At 47.2% G+C, this 26349-nt stretch overlaps 1 protein-coding gene across 7 annotated transcripts in view; it reads right to left on the reverse strand.

The window, feature by feature from the left end:
• Window positions 1-26349, reverse strand: part of CRACDL (CRACD like) — a 146330-nt gene that overhangs the window by 94333 nt on the left and 25648 nt on the right. The window contains exon 1 of one of the 7 annotated variants that reach the window (XM_065526623.2): window positions 25662-25803. The exons of 5 other annotated variants lie outside the window; for them this stretch is intronic. The gene's annotated coding sequence lies outside the window, so the exon portion shown is untranslated. Of the gene's footprint in view, window positions 1-25184; window positions 25602-25661; window positions 25804-26349 lie in introns of those variants that run through there. One more of the 7 variants, XM_045368758.2, reaches the window with a different exon arrangement.

The following is a 26349-nucleotide window of genomic DNA, read 5'->3' on the forward strand; positions in this document are numbered from 1 at the left end:
ATTTGTTATTAACTGACCTGGCTGGAGGTTCCCTGGAAAACCTCACTTGCAAAAAGGAAAACCCACTCGAACCTGAGTCAGAAGTCACCCAGTGTGAAAAGCCTTTTCTCTCCCACTGAGGTGCTTGCTGAAGACAATTACAGGCAAATATCTAACTTCACAGCTGCCTGAGGCAGTGAATAACAGTTGGGGCAAACAACAGATTGACTAAAAAGCTTGCAAGGAAGCTCAGTATATCCCTGGGTATCTAGAATATCACCTGTGCATATACTCAGGGAAGGCCTGAGAAGGCCCCAACTAAGCTCTCAAGACTGATCTTGAGATTCTGCCCAAATAGGAAGAGAGGGTTTAGACAGAGTCATCAACTGCCTGGTTGAGTGTTGAAAGGAGTGTCCCAACATGCACACAGAGATTTCAGCAAATATTGGGAGGTTTACTAGTTACAAATGTTTAAGAAAATCTCAGTCTGATCATTAGCTGATCACTAAGCCAACGAAGCAGAGACTTCAGTGGCCACACATGACAAAAATATAAACCTTACAGAATTAGTTTAGAAAAGTCAATAAACAAAGAACAACAACAAATCCTAGGGAGACAGAAAGAATCTAATATTCCAAGCTGCCACATTATATTTTTAAAATTTTCAGCAAAAAATTACAAGATACAAAAAGAAACAAGAAAATATGGTCCACATATAGGGAACCCAGTCAGATCTGCTAGACAAATAACTTAAATAAATTATTTAAAATATTTTCAAATAATCAAAAAACATATATAAAGGAGAGTATGAGAATGATGCTTCATCAAGTAGACAATACACATAAGGAAAAATTTTTAAAGAGAACCAATAGAAAGTCTGGAGTTGAAAAGTACAATTACTTAAATTTAAAAATCACTACAGGGGCTCAATGGCATATCTAAACTAAAAGAAGAAAGATTCAGTGAACTTGAAGACGGGTCAATTGAGATTAGCCAATCTAAGGAATACAAAAAAATAATAACAAAGAAAAAATGGCTTGGCACAGTGGCTCATGCCTGTAATCCCAGCAGTTTGGGAAGCTGAGGCAGGAGAATTGCTTGAGGTCAGGAGTTCAAGATCAGTTTGGGCAGCATAGCAAGGTCCTAACTCTATTAAAAAATTTTTTTAAATTGGCCAAACATGTTGTGTGCACTGTCGTCCCAACTACTCAGGAGGCTGAGGCAGAGGATTTGCTTGGGCCCTGGAGGTAAAGGGTGCAATGAGCCATGATCAAGCCACTGCACTCCAGCCGGAGTGACAAAGAAAAAAAGAAAAAGAAAAATGAACAGAGCCTCAAAGACCTTGGGGTAGGATATCACTGAGCATACAATGTGTACACTGAGAGACTCAGAAACGGAAGAAAGAGAAAGGTGCAGAAAGAACATTCAAAGAACTAGTAACTGAACACTTCCAAAATCTGAGGAAAATATGACCCATCCAAGAAGCTCAATGACCTTCAAGGAGGGTAAACTCAAAGAGACTGACACCTAGACATATCATACTCAAAATGTCAAACCCAAAGACAAAGAGAGAATCTTGAAAGCAGCAAGAGAGAAGTGACTTATCACATATAAAATAAAATTAGTAACCAATTTCTCACGAAAAGTCATGGATGCCAGAAGACAGTGAGATGAACTATTCAGGCTGAAAGTGAAAGACTGTGGACCAAGAACACTATATCCAGCAAAACTACCCCTCAAAAATAAAAGGAATGGGGAGAAATTGCTTAATGAGTGTAGAGTTTTCTTTTGGGGTGAAGAAAATGTTTTGGAAATAGATACATGTGGTGGTTGCACAACATCGTAAATGCACTGTCACTAAATTTTTCAATTTAAAATGATTAATTTTATGTTACATGAATTTCATCTCAATTTTTAAAAGACAGGAAAATTAAGACTTCCAAGATAAACAAAAACTGTAGAGAAATTAGCACTAGCAAATCTGTCCTACGTGAAATGAGCATTGAACAGTAATCCAAATCCAAATGAAAGAATAAAGAGTACTAGTTAAGGCAATTACATGGGTAAAAATAAAAAGTAGTATAAATACACTTTTGTTTCTAATTTTTCCTTCTAATTTAAAAGAAGACTGTGGAAAGCAATAGCTATAAATCTGAGTTAATGAGCATATAAAGACATAATGTGTATAACAATAACAGCACAGAAAAGGGAGAAGGGAATAGACATACATAAGAGTAAAGTTTTTATATAATATTGAAATTAAGTTGGTAATAATCCAAACTAGATTGTTATTAATTAATATGCAATCTGAAATCCACTGGGCAACTACTAAGAAAATAACTCAAAAAACATAGTAGAAGAAATGACAAGGGAATTAAAATGGTACACTAGAAAATATCTGTTGAACATCAAAGGAGCAATGGAGGAATAGAGACACATAAAGTGACATGAAATGTACAGAAACCAAAGGGCAAAATGGCAGATGTAAATCACACCTTATTAAAAATTATGTTAAGTAAAAATAATTCAAATACTCCAGTTAAAAGGCAGACGTTAATAGAATAAAATTTTAAAAAGATCTACATCTATGCTGTATACAACAGACACATTTAAATTCACATTTAAATTCAAAGACACAAATAGGTTGAAAGCAAAAGAATGGAAAAAAAGATATACTATGAAAACAGTAACCAGGCCGGGCGCGGTGGCTCATGCCTGTAATCCCAGCACTTTTGGAGGCCGAGGCAGGTGGATCATGAGGTCAGGAGATTGAGACCATCCTGGCCAACATGGTGAAACCCCATCTCTACTAAAATACAAAAAATTAGCCAGGCATGGTGGCATGTGCCTATAGTCCCAGCTACTCAGGAGGCTGAGGCAAGGGAATCGCTTGAACACGGGAGACGGAAGTTGCAGTGCGCCGAGATCATGCCACTGCACTCTAGCCTGGCAACAGAGCAAGACTCCGTCAAAGAAAAGAAAAGAAAAAAGAGAAGAGAAGAGAAGAGAAGAGAAGAGAAGAGAAGAGAAGAGAAGGGGAAGGGGAGAAAGAAATAAAACAAACAGTAACCAAAACAGAGCTGGAGTGGCTATACTAATAACAGAAAAAATACTGTCTGTTTAAGATAAAAATTACTGCAGACAAAGGGGGAAATTGTATAATGATAAAAGTACCAATGAATCAAGATTTAACAACCATACACATATGTGCATCTAATATCAGAGGCCAAAAATACATGAAGCAAAGCTGACAAAACTGAAGGAAGACAGCAGTAATAGTTGGAATCTTCAATACCCTCCTTCAATAATTAATAGAAAAATTAAATGTAAGAACAATAAAGAAATAGGAGACTTGAAAAACATGATAAGCCAACTAGACCTAGCAGACATCTATAGAATACCAATCCAATAATAGCAGAATTCACATTTTTCTCAAAGGCACATGGAACATTATCCAGGATAGACCATCTGTTAGGTCATAAAATAAGTCTCAACAAATTTTTGAAAATTTAAATCATACAAGGTATGTTCTCCAAACACAACAGAATTAAGTTAGAAATCAATAACAAGAGAAATTTGAGAAATTCACAAATAGATTGAAATTAAACAACACACTCCTAAATAACCTATGGATCAAAGAAGAAATCATAAGAGAAATGGAAAATACTTTGACATTAATAAAAACAAAACCACCACATACCAACATTTATGGTACGCAGCGAAAACAATGCTTGCAACAATATTTATAGCTGTAAATGACAATATTAAAAAAGAAGAAAAGGTTCAAATCAATTACCTAAACTTCCACTTCAAGGAATCAGAAAAGAGCAAGAGAAACTGAAAACAAACAGGAGAAAAACAATAATAAAGATTAGAGAAGAAATTAATGAAATTGAGAGTAGAAAAACAAAGAAAACTAACAAAATCAAAAGTTAGTTCTTTGAAAAGATCAATGAAATCAACAAACTTTTAGTTAGACTGACCAAGAAGAAAGGATAGAAGGCTCAAATTACAAAAATTAAGAATGAAAGAGGAGACATCACTACCAACATTACAGAAATCAAGATGATAAGAACATAATACAAACAATGGCATGCCAACAAACTAGATAACCTAAATGGTCAAATTTCTAGAAAGACACAAACTACCAAAACTGACTGAAGAAGAAATAAAAATTATGAATAGATCAAAACAACTAAAGAGATTGAATTAAGACTTTTTAAACTTCCCTCAAAGAAAAGCCAAGGCCCAGGTGGCTTCTACCAGATAAATTCTACCAAATATTTAAAGAATAGTACAAATTATGTATCCCTTATCCAAAATGCTTGGGATCAGAAATGTTTCAGAGTTGGGGGTTTTCCAGATTTTTGAATATTTTACATTATATATACCAAGTAAGCATTCCAAATCCAAAAATCATAAATCTGAAATGCTACAATGAGCATTTCATTTGAGCCACATGTCAATGCCCAAAAAATTTGAAACTTTGGGGGCCGGGTGCAGTGGCTCACACCTGTAATCCCAGCACTTTGGGAGGCCGAGGTGGGCAGATCACCTGAGGTCAGGAGTTCGAAACCAGCCTGGCCAACATGGTGAAACCCCATCTCTACCAAAAATACAAAAACTAGCTGGGCATGGTGGCGGGTGCCTATAATCCCAGCTACTTGGGAGGCTGAGGCAGGAGAATTGCTTGAACCCATGAGGTGGAGCTTGCAGTGAGCTGAGATCGTGCCACTCCAGCCTGTGCGACAAGAGCAAGACTCCATCTCAAAAATAAATAAATAAATAAAAGATTCTAAACTTTGGCTGGACACAGTGGCTCACACCTGTCATCCCAGCACTTTGGAAGGCCAAGGTGGATGGATAACTTGAGGTCAGGAGTTCAACATCAGCCTGGCCAACATGGTGAAACCCTGTCTCTACTAAAAATACAAAAATTAGCCAGGCGTGGTGGTGGTCACCTGTTAACCACTGGGGAGGCTGAGGCAGGAGAATCGCTTGAACCCAGGAGGCAGAGGCTGCAGTGAGCCAAGATCACGCTACTGCACTCCAGCTTGGGTGACAGAGTGAGACTCCATCTCAAAAAAAAAAAAAAAAAAAATCCAAACTTTGGAGATTTTTGGGTTTCAGAATTTTGGATCGGGATGGTCAACCTGTAATGGGTACACGGCTTCTTTTTGGGGTAATGAAAATGTTCTGGAATTAGATAGTATTGATGGTTCACAACCTTGTTTGGGGATATGTTAATTATATCTCAATTATTTTAAAAGTAGGGAGGAGGAAATGAGACAATAGCAATCCAAGTCAGATATAACAATGTAAATCCTGGATATTTTCTTTCTTTGTTATTCAGTCAAGTTGAACACAATTTGGAAGGCTGTATACAAATCATAAGCCCTTTACATTTTTTGTCCTAAAAGTATGTGACTTTCTATTTTAATTATTTCAAACCTTTTCTACTTGAAAGCTTGGGAAAGCTTTCAATAAAGTTGAAAGGCATGAGTCAGACTAGGAGGACGTATATATAACACATACAGTAAAGGGTGTCTGTGTGTCTGTATCCATCCTTGATTTATAAAGAGGTCCTAGAAAGCAGTATGAAAAATGGCAAAAATTCAATTGAAAATTAGGCAAAGGACATGTGAAATCAATTCACATGACAGCAAATACAAAATGGGCAATCCTACTGAAAACTAAATGTAACAACCAGACTCCTGGAAATTTAAGAAGGTAGACACTATTCAACTGGCAGAGTATGAGAAATAGGCATGCCAATATACTGCTTGTAGGAGTAAAAAAATCATATACCTTTCCAGGACAGCCATTTGGCAATTTCTATCAAAATCTTAAATGTACTCATCCTTTGACCAGGCAATTCCACCTCTGGGAATTTATTCTACAGAAATATTCACAGAGGGCCGGGCGCGGTGGCTCAAGCCTGTAATCCCAGCACTTTGGGAGGCCGAGACGGGCGGATCACAAGGTCAGGAGATCGAGACCATCCTGGCTAACCCGGTGAAACCCCGTCTCTACTAAAAAATACAAAAAACTAGCCGGGCGAGGTGGCGGGCGCCTGTAGTCCCAGCTACTCGGGAGGCTGAGGCAGGAGAATGGCGTGAACCCGGGAGGCGGAGCTTGCAGTGAGCTGAGATCCGGCCACTGCACTCCAGCCTGGGCAGCAGAGCGAGACTCTGTCTCAAAAAAAAAAAAAAAAAAAAAAAAAAGAAATATTCACAGAGGCAAATGTAGATAAATGAATAAATATATTCCCTGCAGTCAGGTTTGTATTAAAAAAATTATACATATCATAAATATTCCTTGGTAGGAGAATGATTAGCTACTAAAGGGTAGCTAAAAGAAATGAGGTAGATCTATTTATGGACATAGAAGTATCTATAAAATATAATGTAAATTTAAAAAAAAATGATCTGAGGAGGCCGGGCATGGTGGCTAACGCCTGTAATCCCAGCACTTGAGGAGGCTGAGGTGGGCAGATCCCTTGAGGTCAGGAGTTCGAGTTCACACGGTCAACATAGTGAGACCCCATCTCTACTAAAAACAAAAAATTAGCTGGGCATGGCAGAGGGCACCTGTAGTCCCAGCTACTCTGGAGGCTGAGGCAGGAGAATCACTTTAACCCAGAAGGCAGAGGTTGCAGTGAGCCGAGATCACACGACTGCACTCCAGCCTGGGCGAAAGAGTGAGGCTCAGTCTCAAAAAAAAAAAAAAAAAAAAAGAAAATTTAAAAAATTTTAAAATGATCTGAGGAAAACATGCATATATGGTATGATTTTATTTTTGCAAGAAAACCCTAAACCCTAATATGCATATTACATATATGTGAGTGTAGCCAGTGATAGACCCAGCTGGACTCCTTACAGTGAAAGCAGAAACCCACAGCACCGTTCCTCACACTCTTACTAAACTCACTCCGTAGCCCTGCTCTGCCACTCCCAGGGACCTCAGCCACAGACTTTTTTGGTCTCTCTGATACCTGGGCCTGGCCTCTCCACCACCAGCTCACAAACCCCTGGCCAGCTCCCGTGTGGGGAGCCCACACCCTGACATCACCCTTGCAGGAGCACCATCAGCTCAGAAAGGCCCTTCCCAGGTGCCCTCAGCCTCCAGGCACAGCAGCAGGGCGTGGGGTACAGGGAGGGAAACAGGCTCCCTGCACCATTCTCCAAGGTAATCCTCTCCACCTGATGCCCCTCTGTAGCAGGCTGGGGGTCACTGGAGCCAATCTGCCTTCACCACACCATGGGACAAGGAGTTGTCTGGTGCCACCAAACTGTCCTCAGTCAAGAGCAGAGGAGCCCTATTTTCTTTTTTTTTTTTTTCTTCTTTTTTTTGGATGGAATCTCGCTCTGTCACCCAGGTTGGAGTGCAGTGGCGCGATCTTGGCTCACGGCAAGCTCCACCTCCCGGGTTCACGACATTCTCCTGCCTCAGTCTCCATAGTAGCTGGAACTACAGGTGCCCGCCACCATGCCCAGCTAATTTTTTTGTATGTTTTAGTAGAGACGGGGTTTCACCGTGGTAGCCAGGATGGTCTCGATCTCCTGACCTCGTGATCTGCCTGCCTTGGCCTCCACAAGTGCTGGGATTACAAGTGTGAGCCACCGCGCCTGCCCAGCCTGAAGGAGCTCTATTTTCACATCCTGCTGTGTAAACGTATCAAAAAGATCTGGAAGGATACACGACGGCTTTATCTCTGATGAAGGGATTATACCTTTTTACTGCTATTGCTTCTGTAGTGTATTTCCCCCCAATTACTCATGTAGTTAGAAAGAAAAAACGTCTCCCAGGTCTATTTCTGTCCGCCTCATTTTGAATAGGTTGTCTTTTACTGAGGAAATCCATGCCATCAGGGGTAGCCCAGTCAGGGCATTAGAATCAGCAAATACTTATGATCGCATCCACCTGAACGCCGGTGCACCGCAGAGTGGAGACCCTGGGTGCCACCCCCAGAAGCTCTGACTGAATTCACTGGGCATGGGCGTGGGCATCAGGCTATGCTCAAGCTCCCCAGAAGATTCAGAGGGACAGCCAGAAGCAATGGGCTTGCTCCTCCCAAAAAGGCCCAAAGCACAGACAGCTACTCCGAGCCCGCACCGACCTCCCCTACACACCACTTCCTCTTCCTCCGCCAGTGGCGCTGGCTACATAGTTCCAATCAGCAATGCTTCTGCTTAAGCTTGGATTCAAGACACTGCTTTCCAAGCAGAAAGCGATATTTTAGGTATAGGGGGAGGGAAAGCAGAGTGGGAAGAGGGTGAGAACACCCCCTCCCATCACATCTCCATAAACGATTTGGCTGCGAAGTCACCCTGAAGGAGAGAGATGGCTCAGGAGAGGCCACATGGGGAAGAGTGTCAATGTGAATTAGCGCACAGAAGCAACAACACAACCACAACACATAAAAGCAGCGTGAACCTGAGAGGCTGGGCAGAGCGGCCACACAAAATAGCCGGAGACGTGATTTCCCAAGGTACGACGGAAAATCCTCGGAGTTACCTGAAGTCACGCACAGGGGGGTGCCGGGTGGGCCCTCCTGGCCCAGCACTGGTGAGTGGGTGGCAATCTGTGTAGTGAGAGAAGTGAGGCCAATACATTTATATATACGCAATGAGAAAACAGGCAAGAAACGGTGTGGGGAAAGAAGCTCTGTGAACCTTCTCCAACAGCCTCAACTCCTCAGCCTGTCCTCTCCTCCCTGGATGGCATTTGGAGATGATGTCCCATGGTTTAACACACTTATTTTCAAGTATGTCAACAGTTATGATCTCCCTAAGCAGAATGTAAGCAAATCCAAAGACAGGGACCTGCACCTAAATTTCACCCATTACATTCCTGTTGGTGGCTGTGCATGGTGGATCATGTCTGTAATCTCAGCACATTGGGAGGCAAAGGTGGGAGGATTACCTGAGCTCAGGAGTTCAGGACCAGCCTTGGCAACATAGCAAGATCTCAACTTTACAAAGAAAAAAAAAAATTAAAAATTTAGCCAGGTGTGGTGACATGCGCCCGTGGTCCAGCTACTGAGGAAGCTGAGGTGGGAGGATCACTTGAGCCTGGGAGATTAAGGCTTCAGTGGGCCTTGATCACACCACTGCACTCCAACCTGGGCAACAGAGGAGACTCTGTCTTAAAAAAATAATAATAATAATTCCTGTTGGTGGATGGCTCTGGGCTCTCATAGATGCCGCTCTCCATTCAACAGAAAATTTGTCCTCAGCAGCTTCTAGCTACAATCCCCATGCTAGGTGCCTAGGATACAACAGTGACAACAGAGGGAGGGCCATGGTGGCAAAGATCTTACAGGCTAGATCTAGAATTATGACACACACAGTGGGGAAGGTGCTGGGATAGAAGGATTGGTGGTTTTGAGGGCAGGAAGGACGGACGCTCGGCTTGGAAGAAAGTGAGAACTAGGCTGAAGTTGGACAGGTGAATGGAAAACATGCCAGACAAATATCGTGCGTGGCAAGGAGGGAAAGAACAGGGAAGACGGGATTCTAGGCCCAGGGGATGGCAGATGTAAAGGCCCAGAGGCAGGGGGGAGCATAGCCTGCTCAAGGCCCTGGAAGAAATTCAGTATCACTGAAGTTCTGAGAGCTGGATTGGGGTGGGGAAGGGAACTAAGTAGACGGGGCTAGATGATTCCAGAACATTACACCATGCTAAGGTGTTTGGATTCTATTCTAAAGGTGATTAGAGCATGGCAAGATTTCAGACAGAGGATCTCATGATCAAATGCAAGTGTGAGGAAGATCCATCCCCTTGGTTACAGGGCTGCTACGTCTGAATGTTCGTGTACCCTCAAAATTCCTGTATTGAAATCTTAATCCCAAGCTGATGGCATTAGGTAGTGGAGTCTCTGAGAGGTGATTAGGCCATGGGGCTAGGGCCCTCATGAATAAGATAAAAGAGAACCGAGAGAGCTCGCTCGCCCCTTCCACCATGAGAGGACACAGCAGGAAGGTGCTACCTACAAACCAAAAAGTGGATTCTCACCAGACACTGAACCTGCTGGCATCTTGATCTAGGACTTTGGCCTCCAGAACTGTAAGGAACCACTCTCCAGAAGTTTGCTACACCAATTCAAATGGACTAAGTCAGGGCAGAAGCGGGAGTGGGGGGCTGTGGCAAGAGCGCTGGCTGGTGGCATGGGACAGGAGGAGTAGGCCAATTTGAGGACAGAATACACAGGATGTGGTGCCTGAAGAAGGGCCGGGAAGTGAGGAGAAGACACGGCAAGCATGCACCCAGGTTTCACATGCAAGCATGCGAGTGGACGGGGGAGTCCCTCGCTGAGACAAAACACGGCTGTGCTGGGGAGAGTTTTGGACATGTGCACGACCCCAGACAAGAAAGCATTTCAGAGGAATAAATCAAGAGCTGAACGGGAATAACTCTTCTAAATTCATCAATTTCACATAAACAAATACATTCATATAAACAGTCTCAAAAGGAAATAAATCCTGAGAGTGACCCCAAAAAATCCACCCAAACCTGTGCCCTACATTCACCTTAAGGGGCAAGTCTGGGGCAGAGCAGCAAACTGCAATCTTTTACGTAGCAGAGGAAACCAGACTGTGACCTTCAGGGAGTCCTGAGAGCTGCTGTTGGCAGAATGATTGACACAACACGGAAGTGAGCCCTGGGCTGGGGATGTGTTTAAACCTCAGCACAGAACAAACACCTTGCCTCTGGAGGAAGGGCTGGGGTCTGAGCCTGTTGTCAGTGACTACCAAGCTTGTCCAACCTATCTTATTTTGTTGGTGTTGTTCTGTTTTGGTTTTTTTTAGGCTTTTAGCAGCCTGAAGCCATGGTTGTTAGTTTCTGTCTCCAGTGATAAGTGGAAAAGAGGGATGAGGAAGGGGCTTTACTAGCCCAGCCAGAAATAGAAACTAGGAACCCGTGACTGTACTCTCTCTCCCTTGGACACCCCTGGCAGGCGTTGCTCACCCTTCTGGAATTATTTTACGTTATTTCTGAAGGATCACACCATAAATCGGACTTGGTTTTGGCATACGAGTCCACGGGTTTTGACACACACGTAGAGTCATGTAGCCACCAGCACAGTCAGGATGCAGATTTGTCCCATCGCCGCCCCCCACCCCAAAATCCTCCCCCACGCTGCTCCCCTACAGCCACACACTCTTCCCCCCTGGCAACCACTGATCTGTTCCCCATCACGATCGTTCTGTCTCTTCGAGAATGTCACAAAAATGGAATCGTACAGTATGTAACATTTTCAGACTGGCTTCGTTCACAAAGTGTGATGCTTTTGAGCTTCATCCAAGCTGTTGCATGTACCGGTGGTTTGTTCCTTTTACCCTTCTGGTATTAAACGTGAAGGCACTGACAGCATTGCTAAATATATATTTGCCTTGCTCCTCTTAGCACCCACCTTTCATCTTGCACGGATACCAAAGAAATCATCTCGGTCACAGGTGTCCTAATCTCAGCACACCAACTTCATAACATGGAGCATGAAGAAAATCAGTGACTTCTGCTGAAACCGATTAGCAAAACACCAAAACCTTGAAGCTTTCATAACTTTTTCTGGTCACTTTAAATTCCTAAAGTGGGGATGTTCCACATAATCCAATGAAAGGAGAAAAAGTAACCTTTCTTTTCATTATTTACAAACCTAACTTGGTAGATAAAGACTCAAGTTATTGTTTTTCTTTACCATTCCCACAAAAACAAGAGGGGACTAGGGGTGCATATAATCATGGGTTCAGCTGTTCACAGACTTTTGAGCTAGAAGGCAACTCTGGATAATATCCTTGTTTGACAATGTATCCAGCAAACATTTACTGGATGCCTGCCTGTGCGCAGCATGGTACTAAAAATAGAGACAGGGGTGCAGCCCCTGCCCTCCAGGCAGACAGTCCCAGGAGATCACAGCCACCGAGCCCACTGTGAGGTTCCGTGGCTAGCTTATTACTGTCCTCTCTGCATCTTGCTTAGGTTCCATTAAAATCCTGATGCTCCCCAAGCCTTCACCATCCGTGGGTGGGTCAGGGAGCCTCAAGGCAGCTGGGGAGGTTGCTGAGGGATTTACAGGTTGTCACATATAATGCAAAATGGTGAATTCATAATAATGAATCAAGAGTTGGTTATATTAGGCTCCAGCAACTCTAAAGGTCAAGATGCACAGACGATGAAATCAGCTGAAGGAAAGTTCTCTGTTGGTCCTTGACTGGGATGTGAATGTGAGGCTTAACTGTCAGACAGTATTTCACACATAAAAGAGAAAAAACAGCAGTGATCAATACTCATCTGCAAGCCATGGGCAAGCCAGCTTGGTATGCAATGTGGGGGCCTCAAAGAGGTCACCTCGCTAAGAGCGTGGGGAGATAAGACATGCCCACAGTAAAAGCATCGAAGCATGGTGTCATGTGATGAGTGACAAATGTGAGGCCTAGAAGAGAAATGTCGCAGAAGTTCAAAAAACAGAGGGCCAGGGTGGCCAGCCAGCTCTTAGCATCGCAGTCAGGTAGGGCACACCTCCAGTCCCCTTACCTGGTCACAGTGAGCGTGCTCTGGGCCAGGGCACGTTCACCGGAGTCAGATGGGCTTGCTGGAGCTGAGTCTGATCTCCTCAGCCTGGCTGTCTGCCCAGACCCAAAACATCTGCCTGTGGCTCCCATGTCATCCAGAGCTCAGCAGGGCCCATGAGGCCCTGAACGTCTTCCTAACAGCACCAAGAAAAACTGAGCCGTTGTGCGGATGAGGAAGGGAGGCCACGTGTCCCGTCACTGTGTGCCTCAAAGGTGAGTGCCGCCGCTGCCGCTGTGCTTAAGCAGCGCAAAGGCTGACCTGTTCTCCTGCCTAGAACAGCAAGAGCCTATTTCAAAGAAGACAACATTGTTTTTCCTTAAATAGAAGACGAATGCACTTATTTCTGCCAGAAGGTAATCTTCTTCCAAAAGGGGGAAGACGGGCTGAAATCCAGACAGGAGTCACAATTCACAGCCTCCTTTTGTTGTAACTGAAAAATCCCCAGTGATCGTTCATGGCTACTAGGCCTCCCCAAAGTCAGGACGCCAGCAACACACCCTCTGCTTTGTCAAACCAAACGGGGACCTGAACATAAGCAAGCTGATATGCCTGGGATGTGCCCCTCCCACCCCACCAAGGCAGGGTGGCAGCAGGAACATGAAATTCACCTGCCACCATGCAAACCAGACCATTCCCCAGACTCCAGTGAAGCAGTCCCCTGCAGCCACTCCCCTGCCAGCCTGGGGGCCGCTGGGCCACACGAATGGGTGACACAAGAGCTCTTAACCTCAGACGTTAAGCCTTTTAAAAATGTACAAATATGTAATAAGCACCCAAGTGACAAAGATATACAAGAGTCTTCACAGGACCTTGTAGTCAGTGGGAGAGCAGACACAGACAGTCGAAGGAGTCTCCATGAGAAAGAGAAGAACGTTCTTAGGGCAGTGCAGGAGCAGGTGCCAAGTGGACGATCACCGTGTGTGGAACACCTGGGACTGCAGTTGAGCCTGAAGGACAGTAAGGGAATGGCCAGGGGTGGCCCCACAGGCAAGGGGAGTGCCCAAGCAGGGGGCACTGGTGGCAAAGAGAAAAATGTGCTCAGTAGTCAGAGGCACCCAGAGAGACTGGAATGGAAAAAAAAAAAAGGCGTCTATGAAGGAAATGAGAGAAAAGGGTTGAAGGGCCAGGGCGGCCTGATGGTGGAGGCCCAAGGCTGACGCCGTAAGAAATGTGTCTGAGAAGTCTTAGCTCAGTGGGGAGGCAGGTGGACAGAGGCTCAGTGGGAGGGGAGGCAGGGAGATGGAGGCTCAGTGGGAGGGGAGGTGGGGGACGAAGGCTCAGTGGGAAGGGAGGCAGAGGGACGGAGGCTCAGTGGGAGGAGAGGCAGGGGGACGGAGGCTCAGTGGGAGGGAAAGCAGGGGGATGGAGGCTCAGTGGGAGGGGAGGTGTGGGATGGAGGCTCAGTGGGAAGGGAGGCAGGGGGATGGAGGCTCAGTGGGAGGGAAGGCAGGGGGACGGAGGCTCAGTGGGAGGGAAGGCAGGGGGACAGAGGCTCAGTGGGAGGGGAGGCAGAGGGACGGAGGCTCAGTGGGAGGGGAGGCAGGGGGACGGAGGCTCAGTGGGAGGGGAGGCACGGGGACGGAGGCTCAGTGGGAGGGGAGGTGGGGGACGGAGGCTCAGTGGGAGGGGAGGCGGGGGACGGAGGCTCAGTGGGAGGGGAGGCGGGGGACGGAGGCTCAGTGGGAGGGGAGGCAGGGGGACGGAGGCTCAGTGGGAGGGGAGGCAGGGGGACGGAGGCTCAGTTGGAGGAGAGGCAGGGGGACGGAGGCTCAGTGGGAAGGGAGGCAGGGGGACGGAGGCTCAGTGGGAGGAGAGGCAGGGGGACGGAGGCTCAGTGGGAGGAGAGGCAGGGGGACGGAGGCTCAGTGGGAGGAGAGGCAGGGGGACGGAGGAAGGCAGGCCTCTCAAGAGCACCAAGCACCCTCCTTGCATCCTCACCTGGCACCCTGAAAATGACGCAAGGGTCCAAGCTCAGCCAGGGAGCGATCTGGCCCCTCCACTCCACAGCCTTGTTAGTCAGAGCAGATCAGTCACGGGAAACAGAGACTCCAGTGTGGCTGCGGAGGGTGCCTCAGCTGTGAAGGAGAAGCTCACCCGGCTCCACCTTCTATCATGGTGCAGGAGGCAGGTAAAGGAAGTCAAGCTCCAGAGGAAGAAACGCTGAGCCCTTCCCCTCGCTTAGGACAGAGAGCCATTCTGCAAGCAATGGGGCTGGCACACAGGGTCCGGCCTGAAAGGCACGTGGCTCTGCAGCCCTGAGTTTTTCCCTTGGCTTCACTATTTAGCGTACCGTGACCTCGGACAGGTTCTGCAACCCCGCTCATCTGTGAAATGGGCTCGTCCCTCTTTGCAGGGTTGTTGAGAGTTAAATGCTGATGTGTTGGCACAGAGCCTGGCCATAGAAAGGGCTCAACACATGGTGACCATTTTGACCATGACGGTCCACGGAGCCTCTGCCACAGTGGGAAAGTTGCCAGCATGACACAATAGGACCTCTGGTTTTAGTTCCCACCAAGATCTTCCCAACTCAGCCCTTGGGAGAACCCTGATCTATATACAGATCACAGGGCATGGCACAAACCTCAGTCCCAGGGATCCCCGCATCCAGAGCTCAGAGCCCTGAAGGGCGGAGCAGACGTCCTGGGTGGCCAGCCCACGTGGCCTGGGGCCTAACCAACAAGCAAACTGGGGTCCACAGGTGGACATCACAGCCCACAGGACGTCTTATCCTGGATCTGTGACGGGACCACACACAGAGGTCACATCAGACCACACAGGGCCTGCAGTTCTCAAGAAATCTTATGTCTTCTCAAAGTCCTGAATCACAAAAGAGACACAGTCTAGAGACTCCAATTTATACTCTGGGATAGGGCCTTTTGTTAGAGTCCGGAATCCTGGGTTAGAATGAGCAAACCTGAGTGAACCCCACCAGGGTGTGCATCACATGAGCTGGTGCTGGTGAGTATTAACAAGTGACCTGGTGCTGGTGAGTATTAACAACAGCTTGCCGGGGACACACTGCACCCAGCTGGCTGCACATCAGGATCAAATGCAACCCTTCCCCAGGAACTCGCGAGCTGGGCAAAGCAGTAAGACAGGAACACAAGAGAAGCTGCAAACAAAGGCAGGCGCAATGAAGTCTGGACACCAACTGAGAAAGTGGGATGTCACAGATGGAAGAGGACCCCATGTCAGGACAGTCAGAAAAGGCCATTCTCCACTGTAAAAAGTTCCAAAGGTCTGCAAAGGGAACAACCAGGGCTAGCGACTTGGACACCGACCGATCCTAAACTGTGACTTGGAAACAGCTTGCAAATGAGATGTAGAGGTCAGGTCAGCCCATACGGCACAAGGGGAGAACATCATCAGTGAAAGGAGGCAGGACAGGTGTAGTCACGGACACGAGCGGGCTCGCCTCTCTCAGGGCTGCCAGCTCTATGCTGAAGGAGTCTCCGGCAGCCTTCGCTCCTGCTCTGCCTGCACAGCCCCGAGTCAGGCCTCCGGAGAAGGCAAGTGATGACCCTGCCAGGAAACATAATCCTTCTGCGAAGACGGGATCGAGACCTTTCCCTTGAGGATTCCAGCCGCGCCAGCAAACACTCTGATGACTATGAAGCGGGCTCCCCGAGTGTGTGGGGCTCCTGACTGTGTGGGTGTCAGGGGCTCCTGAGCAGTGGGCACGGGCGTTCTGGTCTTCAGAGCAGATGTATCCCCTCTCCCAGTTCATAAACCAGGCGTCTGGCTTTCAAAGGCATTTAAGATGAGCGTGGATGGGGGTCACTGGCTGCTGCCAGAGCCTGACCATCCCTCTAGCCGGAGGGAAGGGTCTGTAGGACCGAGGGACCTGTGCTAACTAGGCCTCTCCTCACCGGGCACACTCTCAGAACTTGCCACGGCCCAGCCTCCCTGACCTCCGGGACCCTGAGTCACCCCCCATCTCAGTGTTCCGGGCTCAAGTCACCTCTTCATCCGGAAAACATCCTGGCCCACAGGTCATCTCTCCCAAGGTAAGCAAAGAAGCCCCAGAACACATGCCCCCACGTTTACTGCCTCTACTCAGGAAAACGGACAGAGTGTCCTAGAGCCTACGACCAGCTTTACCACTCCCGCCAGGAAGCTTCGCATCCTGAGATGAAAACAGCCTTCCCCTTGGCGTGTACCCCCAGGGCCGCGCGAGCACACTCTCCCAACCACACAGCAGCAGGTGAGGGGGCCCTCACCCCTAGGACCGGAGTGCTCCTGTCCATTTGCTGTGGGGATGGGATCAGCCTCTACTCCTGAGGACACCTGACCTCAATGACGCAGAAGCCTGGGGAGAGCTCACTTCTCCCAGCCCCAGGGCTTCACATGAACTGGAAGATTCAGCACCTTGATCAAAACAGCCTGAAGCCACAAGGAGCTCCCTCCGGGCCTCCGCTTCCCTCACTGCTGCACAGACTCACGGCAAGGCTCACACCGAGTGGGCTCACTGCTCCATCCCTGGGGGCGTATGGACCATGATCGGGGGGCTGAGGGACCCGCTGTCGTAAACTTGCCAAAAGCCCACCTTCAAGATACATCATTTGTAAAAACTCCCTCATTTCAAAACCCATTTTGTTTTCCCCCCAATGCCTAAAAATCTCATCTAAGAAAAAAATGAAGGGGTCCTCTAACTGTCTCTCAGTGAGGCGTAAGAGCGGACATCGCCTTCACTTCACTCTGTTAAATAATTCCACCTTGGGGAAGAAATCGCATCTCCGTGGGCATGTGGAGGAGACAGATGCTTTCAACTACTGCAAACACTTAAATCAAGGAATAATTTTTTTCCCCAACGTGCCAATATACCAACGATGAAACTATTTGCATCTGATTAACCCCAAACTCTGAGAATGCAGTAGATATTCTCACAAGCTTCCCCCTCTGATTGCTCTTGAAGTTAGTCTCAGTAGTCATTTTTAAGTCAGATGCATCACTAAATTATGAAGAGAAAGATATTCTTTGCAGGATCATCCTTCAACACGCGCACGCGTCCACGTGCGTACACGCGAGTGTGGTTCTGCGATTGAGAAACACTGCCGCATTCGGCAGTCCTGCTCTCCTGGCCCTTAGTCTGGGTGACGCTACTTCGTCTGATCTCTGGCATGTCCCCTAGCGGCTCCGTGCCCAGAAAGACATCTGCGAAACAGAGGCACACAGCCTCATGTAAGAGAGCCCTCAGCCGCTTTCCTCCCAGGTGTCATCGATACTTGGAGTGCCCATCAGCCTAAATGCTGTGAGGACAGGGTAAAATGATCCCTAGAGAGTTATAAAAACAGAAGGAACACTGAGAGGTCAGACGCCGAACATAAAACAGTGTGATACGGGAGCCCCCTTTCCATGCACCCTCCACTGAACTATTGCAATCCCTTTCCTTACTTAGGTACACCCTCACTGTCCTTTCCTCGGGAACAGATCTCCAGGAAACTCCCCACTGCGGTTACTACGGCATCACAGTCGCCAGGCGACTCTCTGTCCCAGCCACACCCCCACCCTTCATTCAGCAGAGAAAGTCTCTCGATGGGAGCCCTCCTACAGAGAACCGGCCTTGCCGTCTGAAGACCTGGATGCTTGTCCCAGATGAGCCACCACATATGGGAATGGCCTTGGGAAACCCACGTGATTGTTCTCAGCCTGCTTCTTCATCTGAGCAGATGAAGATGCCATTTTTTCCTGTCCAGTTTGAGGATCCAATTAGATACTGCACCTGAATGCCCAGCCTTCCACGTGACAACGGACCCATGAGTGTTTATTGACTCAATTTTCATTCAAGAAGAACAAAGCCACCTTTTTAAATTTATTTCATTTCATTCAAGAAGAACTAAGCCACGTGGGCCCCTCACTGCTCACTTTGTGTTCTTGTGTCTCTATGTTTATGAAGAATATTGGTTTGTCATTTCTTTTCCTTTTTAAAAAAATCATGGCTATACTGGCTGATACCATTTCGATATTTTGTCCTCCACCCAATCTCATGTTGAAATGCGACCCCCAAAGTTGCAGATGGGGCCTGGTGGGAAGCGTTCTGGTCGCGGGGGTGGATCCCTCCTGAATGCTTTGGTGTCTTCCCCATAGTAATGAGTTCACGCTAGACATGGCTGTTAAAGAGAGGCTGGGCCCTCACCTCCCTCTCTCTTGCTGCCTCTCTTGCCTTGCGACAGGCAGGCTCCCCCTGCCTTCCACCATGCTTGGAAGCTTCCTGAGGCCCTCACCAGAAGTAGATGCCAACACCACACTCCCTATAGTCTGCAGAACCATGAGTCAAATAAACCTCTTTGCTTGATAAATTACTAAGTCTCAAATATTCTTTCATAACAACTTTTAAAAATTCTTTTTGCTTTATAAGTTACCCAGTCACAGGTATTCTTTTATAACGACACAAATGGACTAACACGCTGACCTCAAAATTATTTGGGAAGTGTTACTCCCTCCTTTGTGAAAGATTCAGTGCAAGACTGGTGTTACCTCATTTTTTTTTTTTTTTTTGAGACAGAGTCTCGTTCTGTCACCCAGGCTAAAGTGCAGTGGTGTGATCTCTGCTCACTATAGCTTCCATCTCCTGGATTCAAGCGATCCTCCTGTCTCATCGCCCCAAGTAGCTGGGATAACAGGCACATGCCACCATGCCCAGCTAATTTTTGTATTTTTAGTAGAGACGGGGTTTCACCGTGTTGGCCAGGCTGGTCTTGAACTCCTGACCTCAAGTGATCCACCCACCTCGGCCTCCCAAAATGCTGGGATTACAGGCATGAGCCACTGCACCCAACCTCTTTTTAAAATGCTTTCTAAAATTCACCAGTGAAGCCATTTGGTCCTGGAGTTTTCCTTGTGGATAAGTTTTTAATTATAAATTTTATTTTCTTAAAAAAAAAAATCAAACTTAGGGCCATTCATATTTTCACTTTCTTCTTGTGTCAAATTTGATCATTTGTCTTTCAAGGAATTTACCTTTTTCATTTAATTTGTTGAATTTATTGACATGCAGTAGTTATTAACATCCCATTATTATCCTTATAATATGTATAAGAGTTGTATTAATAGGCCCTCTTTCATTCCTGATACAGGAAGTCCTCACTCAGCACTGCTAATAGGTTCCTGGAAACTGTGACTTTAAGTGAAAAGATGTAACAAAACCAATTTTTTTTCTCTCATCAACCTTATAATGAAACAACAATGTTGAAGGAAACCACACACATTATTTCAGGACCTGCCATGTAGACTCTGTAATAAATTACTCTTACTTTTGCTTTAAACTCCAATTGTCTTTTTAAAAAATTTTAACATGAGAAAACAAGTTCTTTTTTTTTTTTTTTTTTTTTGAGATGGAGTCTCGCTCTGTCACCCAGGCTGCAGTGCAGTGGCGTGATCTTGGCTCACTGCAACCTCTGCTTCCCGGGTTCAAGCTATTCTCCTGCCTCAGCCTCCCGAGTAGCTGGGATTACAGGTGCCCGCCATCACGCCCAGCTAATTTTTGTATTTTTAGTAGAGATGGGGTTTCATCATGTTGGCCAGACTGGTCTCGAACTCCTGACCTCGTGATCCACCTGCCTTGGCCTCCCAAAGTGCTGGAATTACAGGTGTGAGCCATTGCGCCCGGACAGAAATTCTTTTAAATTTATCACATTATTTCCCATTTCTGGCACTTTTCATTCCTTCATATGGGTTCATATTCTATATGGGGACATTACTCTTCAGCCTCAAGACTTTCCTTTAATGATTCTTATAATGAAAGTCTGCAGAGAACAGTTTCGGTCATATTTTGTCAATCTGAATGCCTTTGTTTCACATTTAGTTTTGAGACAGTTTTTCCAGAACTTTAAAGATGTCCTCCCATTGTCTATGAGTTTGAACTGTTTTTGATGAGAAATCAAACATATCCATATTTTTGTTCCCCTATACATAATGTGCCTTCGTTCCTCTGACTGCTTTAATATTTTATTTTTATTTCTGATTTTCAGCAATTTAATTCTAGTGTACGTAGGTGTGATTGTCTTTTTTTTTTTTTAGATGGGGTCTTGCTCTGTCGCCCAGGCAGTGGCACCATCTTGGCTCACTGCAACCTCCGCCTCCTGGGTTCAAGTGATTCTCCTACCTCAGCCTCCTGAGTAGCTGGGATTATAGGCACCCACCACCATGCCCAGCTAATTTTTTGTACTTTCAGTAGAGACAGGGTTTTGCCATGTTGGCCAGGCTGGTCTCGAACTCCTGACCTCAGGTGATCTGCCCTCTTCAGCCAACCAAAGTGCTGAGATTACAGGCATGAGTCACCACGCCCAGCCTAGGTGTGATTTTTTTAAGTTTATCCTGCTAGGGGTTCCCTGAAATTCTAGAATCTGTAGGCTGATATGTTTTCATCAAATTTGGGGAAATATCCTCAAATATTTTTTGGCCCCAATCTCTCTCTCATCTCCTAACTTCCAATTGCACTTGTTGGGCTATTTCATATCATCTCTCACATGTCACTGAGGCTCCGCTAACTTCTTTTCGGTGTTTCGTCACTCTGTGACTCAGTTTGAATGGTTTTTATTGATCTGTCTTCAAGCTCACTGACATTTTCTTCTGCCAGTGTCCAAACTGCGCTTAGATCCATCCAGAGAATTCTTTTTCTTTTTCCTTTTTCTTTTTTTTTTTTGACACAGTCTCGCTCTGTCACCCAAGCTGGAGTGCAGTGGCACAATCTTGGCTCACTGCAACCTTCACCTCATGGGTTCAAGCAATTCTCCTGCCTCAGCCTCCTGAGTAGCTGGGACTACAGGTGTGTACCACCACATCAGGCTCATTTTTGTATTTTTAGTACAGACAGGGTTTTGCCATGTTGACCAGGCTAGTCTCAAACTCCTGACCTCAGGTGATCTGCCTGCCTCGGCCTCCCAAAGTGCTGGGATTACAGGTGTGAGCCGTCGCGCCTGGCCATCCATCCAGTGAATTCTTCATTTGAGATATTATATGTTCTAGTTTGGGAATGACCATTTAGTTGTTTCTTAAATTGCCACTTCTCTGCTGAAATTCCTGTTTGTGCACCCACTATGTTTGTATGGGTTGGTATTTATTGATCTTTTCTCTTCGTTATTAGTCTCCTGTCCTGCCTGTCTAGTGATTTTTTAAATTGTATGCTGGCTATTGCAGATAATAATTTGTTTGAAGAGTGCTGAGTTTTATTCTGGCAGAGAGTTAGTTGACTGGCATAGCATCTGGATTCTAACAAGGCTTATTTTTAGGTTTTGTTATGGAGAGTTTAGCGTGGTCTTGGGGCTAGAGCAATCTTATTCCTAATGTATGACCTTTCTGTGATCTCGGATTCAACGTTCAAGGTGCTCAGTAAGGTCTCATCACTCTAGCAGATTGGAACCCTAAGTCTTGGCTGGGTGCAGTGGCTCACGCCTGTAATCCCAGCACTTTGGGAGGCTGAGGCGGGTTGATCATCTGAGGTCAGGAGTTCAAGACCAGCCTGGCCAACACGGTGAAATCCCTTCTCTACTAAAAATACAAAAATTAGCTGGGCATGGTTGTGGGCACCTATAATCCCAGCTACTCGGGAGGCTGAGGCAGGAGAATCACTTGAACCCAGGAGGCGGAGGTTGCAGTGAGTCAAGATCTTGCCACTGCACTCCAGCCTAGGCGACAACAGTGAAACTCCATCTCAGGGGGAAAAAAAAAACAAAAAACAAATAAAACAAAACAAAAACTCTTAGTCTCCCAGCACAATGTGACTGTGTGACTTCCAGGTTGTGTTTAGCTCACCATCCTCCCCGCAACGTCCTGCCCAGTAGTTGTTCTCCGCCGAGCCTCAAAGACTCGTTCCCCGTGCAAATGCAGCCTAGCATTTGGCCAAGACTCAAGATCACTTTGAGGACATCTGAAGTCCCTGCTCTGCTCAGAACCCTCCTCTCCACTACCCTCCCCGGCAAGTTCCAGCTGCCTGTACTCTGATCTCTGCTGCTTGTGCTTGGCTCTCTGGTGACCTCTGCTTCCCTGCGCCTTGGTTTCGAGGGCGCTCTCAGACAGAAAGCCAGCATGAATGTGGGGCTTGACTCACAAGCTTCCGGTTGGATCAAAGACCTGCACTGAGTGTTGTTCCATTCTTGAAACCAGTTCCTTCATGCATTCTATCCGATATCACAATTGCTTGGGAAAGAAGAGTCAGTCTGATATTTATTGTTCCATCATGTCTGGGATTGGAAGTCTGATTACATTTTAAAAGGTGACTCTGGTTGCTGCATAGAAGCGACTGCCAGGTGAACTGCATACACTAAGACCAGATGAAAAAGGATGATGAGGGAGTATTTCTTGAAGCAGAAAACCTAATGTTTCGGCACGTGTTGAACGTCTCTGCAAATCTTGCAAGGCATCAGGAGTAAAACGTGTACCTTCAAGTAAACCCATGGGAATAGAAGGCCAGTTTTCATCTCCGACGTCAGGTAGAACATGCAGTTCTGAAGCTGGAATGGGAGGGATCTCACCTCATGGCTTTTCTGGCCCTGCCCAGCCCAGCCACTCTGTAGTAGGAGCTGCCAGTGCCCTGGAGCTCCTTTCGTGTTGAAAGCTGTAACCAGTGGGCGGACTGGCTGTCTCATCTGGGAGGCAAGCCACAAGAACAGGAGACCCTAAATGTGTAGCCTAGACAGCTCTGAGGTCACCCTCAGGTAGGGCGTCTCTTCCAGACAATTCCAAAATCTCAGCTGTGGGACAGGAATGGGTCCCACACCGCCTCGCTTGCAGACGCCGTTCCACGTCAACCCTCCAGCAAGTGATTTACCTGGCAAATGCCTGCCCTGTCCCTGCAGTGAGTGGTCTGGCAGGGGAGAGGCTAGCCCTCCTTCCTGGCCACACAGCTGGATGGCTCCACAGTTTCTCCCATCCCACAGCCTGTGGATAGTCCGTCAACCCAACGGCTTGGGAGTGAACAGAAAGATTTGATCAGCCCAAACAAAACCCCAAAGCCAAACTCATTCTATTGCTGCAAATGCCTATCAGGCAGATAAACTCCATTAAGCTCTGTCCCCTCCCTTCCCTGGTACAAGCTGCCACTTGCCCTGGACAACAGACCAACGCTCAGGTTTCCAAGGTGGCTTATAGTCCAGTGACCTTCCCCTCTCTGCTGTTGCCTCTATCAGCGGCACAGCAACATTCAGAGTCTGGCCCAGCCCAGCCACTCTGTAGTAGGAGCTGCCAGTGGCTGGCACAGAAGGCTGGGACCTACACTTGGAAGTGGACTGAGCCTCACAATTTCTGCTAAAAGTCCATCTGTACAGAAATAAATTTCATTCATACCTCATCTACTTTCTCTCAGCCTAGCCCGAGTCCCTGTATTTATTTGTATCAGTAAATTTGCACAGCCAGAATAATCCTAAAGGTTCAGAGGTCTACACTCGGAAAAAGCCCACTGCCCCAAACGTGTCTCGCCCAGCCCTGTGTTTAAAAGCTTCGTGCAAACTGAGAGTACAGGATGTATAAATGCGTCCTGAGTTTAAGCCTCACACAGAGAATCGGCATCTCAGCAGCTCTGCTTCCTCCGAGACTCTGGGGAGGTTTCTCCAGCGAAAATTCAGGAGAGATGGGCAGAAAGCTGCCAAGCAATTGCTATGTATGGTTTATCTGCACATCAGGAGATTCATGAGCCCTAGATAGCAACAGCAGATTCTTAACTGTCCCTTATGATATTTGCATTTGATTCCTGGTGCTTCTCAAGGGGAACGTATTTGTTCATAAAATTGCTTTCTTTATTTTGGTTCACCTTGCTTCTGGTTTACATGTAAAAACTGCGATGTCACTGCTGTAACTTATAAGAAGGGGTGAGCAGGTTCAGGAAAACGCTTATTATACATCTGAGAAAGCAGTTATGATTATTAGCTCAGGATGCAAACCCAGGGGAGGTTCTAAAGGTTTCCATGTAATCTGGACCCAAGCAACCATCGTCAAACCACTGCTCATGAAGTCTGAGGGTGCAAACAAATTGAGCTGTCAGGCTGCAGGATGCGAGCAAACACTGGCCGGGCAAATGGCATTTCCTCCCTCCAGCACCTTCCTGCTGCTGACCCGCCTGCTCTAAGGCCCACTGAAACCTGATGCCCAGACCAGCCGGCCTCTCCAGGGAACGGGCCTGGCACCAAAAGCTCCATCTGTTAGCACACCCCAAGCCACCTGGCCACTTTGCTCTTTTTCCCTGGTTCCCTTACAGGCAGGAGAATCTTGTCCCTCTGCCACCTGTAAACTCACAGAGCCTGTCCCGAGGTACAAAGCCCATCCGTGAGCGTGGCAGAGGGCCTGCGGAGTCGCTATGGAAGCCAACAACAAAAGGAATGGGTAGCGGGCCTTGGGCCGCTTTCAAAAAGGGGAAACTTAATTCTGAAGCGGAAAATGGCTACATTTTGCCCCGATTCCCACCCCTCCGGATTAGTACATCATGAGTAGTCAGTAACGCCATCTCTCCCACGTCGCACTTCCCCGATAACTTCGCACTACTTCCCACCTCAGAAGGTTGGCTCTATCTCCTCCTCCAGCTGCTCCTACCTGCAGGAAGCTGATTTCAGAGATCTCTTACCAAGGGGGCCGTGAGCTGGGACGCACCTTCAGGCAGGACCTCCCACTTCCCCATTGAGAACGGGAGACTGTCTCACCTCTGAAAACGTAGTCTAAGAAGCTCCTTGTGGCCAGGTGCGGTGGCTCACGCCTGTAATCCCAGCACTTTGGGAGGCCAAGGTGGGTGAATCACCTGAGGCCAGGAGTTTGAGACCAGCTTGACCAACATGGTGAAACTCTGTCTGTACTAAAAATACAAAAAATTAGCCGGACGTGGTGGCACGTGCCTGTAATCCCAGCTACTTGGGAGGTTGAAGCAGGAGAATCACTTGAACCTGGGAGGTGCAGGTTACAGTGAGCCAAGATCACGCCACAGCACTCCAGCCTGGGCAACACAGCAAGACTCTGTCTCAAAATAAATAAATAAATAAGCTCCTTGTTTCCCAGCCACTGCTTTGAGGACCCCCCAGAACCAGAGTCTCCTCTGCTCACAATGACAACCGTTTCTACAAAACAAGGAGCAGCCTCAAAGCCGAGAGAGCTGGAGTTGGAGTGTTCCCTCCCTCCACACCCACCTGCCGTCAGAGCGCAGTGTTGCAATTCGCCAGGCCTGGCTCCATTCACCTGCTGGTGGCCTCGGCCAGGGTTTGCTCTGACAGAGCCCATTTCCTTTTCTACAAAGTGGAGCCAATAATGGTGCCTCCTCTCACGAGTGACAGGAGGATTAAATGAGGCGATGTAAATAAGGTGTTGAGCCCAGGGTTGCCGGGAATTACCGCTCAGTAAAAGAGGGGCTGTTCTGGGCTTCGCTTCCAGTGAGTTTGCTGGGCACAGAGAATCAGAAAAATCTAAGACACCTTTTATTTTTAAAGGGAGGCTGAGAAGTTGTTGGCAGCACGTCCTGGCAAGATAGTGCCAAGCGTCGGGGGAGCAGCAGGTACCTGGGTGAGGTGCTGAACTGAGAGGCGGGAGACCCCCACGCCCGTGCTTCTGCTCTCGTCACAGGCACACCCCCCTTCTGCTTTCTAGGCCTCAGGTATCTCGTCCTTAAAAGGGGCATATGAATTCTGGCCCTGGCCCACTCATAGCGGGTGGGGGCTCAAGCGAGACTGCTGGGTGCACGCTGGGCCTTGCAAAGAACAGAGGCTACATCAGTGGGAGGGTTTCTCCAGATGTGTGCGACCCTTTGCACAATGCCTCCGGGACTGGTGCCAGCAGAGGGACGTGGACAGGGTGGGAGTCCACAGCACTTAGCAAGCGGCC

Source organism: Macaca fascicularis, chromosome 13 (assembly GCF_037993035.2).
Source record: "Macaca fascicularis isolate 582-1 chromosome 13, T2T-MFA8v1.1".
Lineage (NCBI taxonomy): Eukaryota > Metazoa > Chordata > Mammalia > Primates > Cercopithecidae > Macaca > Macaca fascicularis.